Source organism: Choloepus didactylus, chromosome 18 (genome assembly GCF_015220235.1).
Source record: "Choloepus didactylus isolate mChoDid1 chromosome 18, mChoDid1.pri, whole genome shotgun sequence".
NCBI classification, from domain to species: Eukaryota; Metazoa; Chordata; class Mammalia; order Pilosa; family Megalonychidae; genus Choloepus; species Choloepus didactylus.
Window position 1 is genome coordinate 8,081,385 of NC_051324.1, and position 3,729 is coordinate 8,085,113.

Here is a 3,729-nt window from a genome sequence, read left to right on the forward strand (position 1 = left end):
GCAGGGTCCAGTCACTCCCACCCGTGGCTTAGAACCCCCTGGGGAGCTTAAAACTCCCAGGGCCTGGGCCACAACCAAGGCCAATTAAATCAGAACTTCTAGGGGGTGCGACCCCCGCAATCAGTAGTTTTAAACCTCCCCAGGTGGAAACAATGCCCAGCCCAGGGTGAGAACCTGGGGACCAAAGCCAGGCTTCAGCCCTATGGAGCCAAGGTCGCCACCTACAGGCTATCGCAGGTACTGCAGCCCACTGGTGGAATCACAGACAGGGACAGACATCAGAGGCTTTAGGGCCCAGTCTTCTACCCACCAGTGATTGTCTATAAGCTCCCCAGTGACCTCTCCCCCCACCCCCGCCCCAGTCCTTCCAAAGATGTTCCACCTCCTCAGGCCCTACTGGTTAGCAAGATGTCCGACACTCAGCTGAAACTCACCTAAAAAGTTCTGCTTCTCTGGCCCTGGGTTCTGCAAGTTGGAGACACACACAGAATAAATCCCCTGTCTCTCTCTTCCTATGAAACCATATCCTCGAGTCCCAGTTGCTTTAACTGTTTGCTGCTGCCTCCTTCCTGTTTGTCCTCCTCTGGATATGCCAGAATGGCAATATCCCTTTATCAGATGTCGACAGCCAGAGTTTCGTCTAAATTTTATTTTTTAATTAGAGAAGTGGCATATGTTCATTATAAAAATATAATTGTAAAAAATAAAATAGGAGTATAAGTGCTCCCTGCCCCCTCCAATCTCCTCTCGTAGCTATTGTCCAGCAGGAACCACTGTTAAAGAGTTGGTGGCACCCAGAACTGAACATCAAATTCTTGCAGCAAGGGCAAGACCATCAACTCCCTCTCAGAGCCTCAGTTTCCTCATCTGTAAACATGAATAACTGAAGTATCTATCCTAGAGGATTAACGATATGATACAAAGAGGGCCTAGCACGATGCCTGTTACATATTAAGTGGAAGTTCTTAAAGGCTAGCTGAATTGTCTTGGACTGTGGGTGGAACTAGAAAGAGGGCCGGAGTACAATGAGCATTTGCTGCTTGTTCTGCTCATGTCAGAGCAAGATCAGGTCCGTGAAGGTTAACAAGAGTAGTCCCAAAGCTCAAATGCCCAGCTGTAAATAAGAGGCTCCCAAACAAATCCTTTTAACCAAGGTGCATTTGATGGAGTCCCCGCCAGAGGGCAGTGCTGGGTCACTTATGAGCGGGATCGCTTCGGGCTGGCAAGTGCAGGCCCGTCAGCCAGCGCTGCAGGGGCCGCCTCAACGGTCCCCTTTGGCTGAGTCTGGGGGTGGCACGGACGCCAGTCTGCCCAGGGCTGAGCTCAGCACAGTGCACCGACACTAGTGGTGGATGCACCCAAGTCTTGTCTGGTGTAAGGTAGCTCAGATTCTGTTCTGACTTCCCACGTCGAGTCCTGAATGTACAAAGTGCTTTTCTCTACTCGCTCCCCTGCACCGTGACAGATCAGTCATGAATTACATTTCCCACCAAGCTGACCCGAGACTCAGCTCTGCATGCCAGACAGTTGCTACCAACTGCTCAGACTCCACACTGAGATTTGGTCATGCCATGGATATTTACCGAGGGCCTGCCATGTCGTCCCTAGCCCAGGTCAGGCTCATCAAGGGGTTGGCTTCTCTGATGCAGATGGAATTTTCTCGGTTCTCCCAGGATTCAGAATGCCCCCAGGGCTGCTCTCAAACAGAGTGTCCCCCAAACTTCTGGACCTATCCTGATGATAGACCTGCGATGAAGAGCCCCCAAATCACAAATTCCTGTAATATACTCTGCCCTGTTCCCCCGGCCAAGTTCAGAACTGTGACAGCTCCCTCCCTGCCAAATGGGTCTCAAATCTCAAAGACCTCCGAAGAAAGAGTCTGGCTCAGACCCTTGACAATGCCCCAAATTAAACTCTTTCCCCTTTACCCCAATCCTACCAAGAGGTAAAGAAAATACTTGCAGAGACTCAACACAGTTCAGATGCCAAATATTCTCTCTCCATGTCAAATTCTCAAATGTTCTTGGACTTGACAGAAGACGTGCCCCATCGCCTCAGGGGATGCCCTGTCCCCTCTTGCCTGGGGGTTTGCTTTTAGGAATGTTTTGATTGTGCACACACATCAAGGGAAATAAAGAACATGTTCTTTTTCGATTTTACAATTTTAGAAAAAGGGAAGTCAATAAGGCTCTTGACACGTGGGTTACAGACTATTTTAAGAAAGGGGAGAGGAAAGATACAAGGAATCAAAGGGTTTAACACCACCTAAACCAGAGAGATTATAAAATATTTGTGGAGGATTTATGGCTAAAATGGAATTTAGCTGAATGAATGACACGAGACGCTCAAGATAGCAATAAAAGCAGAGAAGATTCCAGACTGTTTAACCACCCCAGAAGAGAGAGAAAATCCCACCAAAGAGGCTCACAGTTGAGTTGCATTCTTATGAGACCAGGCCAAGAGAACCACGAGATCTCAGGCCTGATCTAGTTCCCATAGTAATGGCCCAGGTTGGCAAAAATGGGGGGACCAAAGGAAATGACGGTTAGAACAGGGGCGAATAGTCATCAAATGCAGTGGTCAGGAGGTCTCTTGAGGGCCCAGCACCAGAACCTGGTGAAGTCACACACATCTGCAGGTGCCATGGGGTCCAGGCCCCCAGCCCCTCCTCCATCTGTCTTGATGTCATCATGAGTGTGGTACGTGGCTAGTAATAATAGGCCCACGTCATCCAGAAAAGGTAAAATACTATTACCTGTACTCGTTTGGAGGATAGGAAGGTCCAAGAGACCACATATCGTATGATATCATTGACGGGAAATGTCCGGAATAAGCAAATCCATGGAGACAGAAATAGATTAGTGGGTGCCAGGATCCAGGCGGAGGAGAGGATGGGAAGCGAGTCTAATGGTTAAGAGTTTCTTTCTGGGGTGTTGAGATGTTCCAAAATTAGATTGTGGGGGTTGTCTGCACATCTCTGGGAATGTACTAATAGCCATTGAACTTTTAATGGGTGAGTGTGATTGTATGTGAAATAAATCTCGTTAAAGCCATAAAAAATAAAAGCAAAGAGGAAGTCATACAATTTATAAATATTGCATTAAAATTAGTCTCAACTTCAACAATATAAAGGAATTAGATTAATTTACCTGGAGAATGCCTGGCATGGAAAACTTTATTCTCAGGCAATGTGGGAAAAATGAAGTGTTTCTATACTCTTAATGAGGTGTTTCTATATACTTAACAGGTTGAATTCAGGAAATTAAAAGGTTAGAGAAAAATTACAAAATATCCCTCAATTTAATAGAAAAATATGCATAAAAGGCTTTAAAATTAAAACTCTCTTTCTACCTCCAGTTCATCGGCCCCCCTCCCTAAAATAACCACGGTTACCAGTTTCTTTGTATCTTTCCATAAATGTCTGTGAATTCTCCCTCCCCTCCCCTCCCCTCCCTCCCGCCTCTCTCACCTACATGCTCTCCCATTATCTAGTTAGACTAACAGGAGGAAAAATGTAAATTAATTAAAAGGAACAGCTTCCTTACTGTAAGAGCAAGTTCTCAAAATTACTGCACATTTTCATATGGTGGAAGTACTTCTTTTATTTAAGCACACCAAAAAAATGGAGGAGAACAGAAGAAAGCCTGACCAATTTATGCCTGAAATCAGGCGCTGGCAATTTACTGGCACATGAGATGACTGAGTGGCACTCATATCCAGTCAATGGTA